Below are 500 nucleotides of genomic sequence, written 5' to 3'. Positions count from 1 at the left end.
TACACGTTCAATGCAATCCCAATACAAATACCAATTCCATTCTTCAATGAGATGGAAAAGGCAATCTCCAGCTTTATTTGGAATGGAAAGAAGCCTCGAATAAGCAAAGCAATAAAAAGAAAGAAAGAAAAAAAAAAGTATGTACAGATAAATAATATGTGTAAAATTGTCTCAGTCTAGTAATAAAAAATTGTTAGTGGATAGAAGGTTCAGTATAGCAGTAGCAGCAATTTACTTGATTATCCTTATTTTTATGTAAGCTCTGATTTTCTACAATAAAAATTTTTAAATGTGATAAACAGGACATAAAATGGATAAAATTTTCTACATATGCATGTATGAGTGTGTATATGTGTGCCACATATTTTCTACTTCAAATAAAAATACTGTATGATACAATATAAAAAAAGAAAAAAATAGAAAAAAGGTAGGAGGCATCTCACTCCCTGATTTAAAATCCTACTACACTGCCGTGGTTGTTAAGACAGCATGGTACTGGT

This window comes from Elephantulus edwardii, unplaced genomic scaffold (genome assembly GCF_000299155.1).
Source record: "Elephantulus edwardii isolate Elephantulus edwardi_28Jun2011 unplaced genomic scaffold, EleEdw1.0 scaffold00403, whole genome shotgun sequence".
NCBI lineage: Eukaryota > Metazoa > Chordata > Mammalia > Macroscelidea > Macroscelididae > Elephantulus > Elephantulus edwardii.
The sequence above is the reverse complement of the archived record's forward strand: the minus strand, read 5'-3'. Positions refer to the sequence as shown.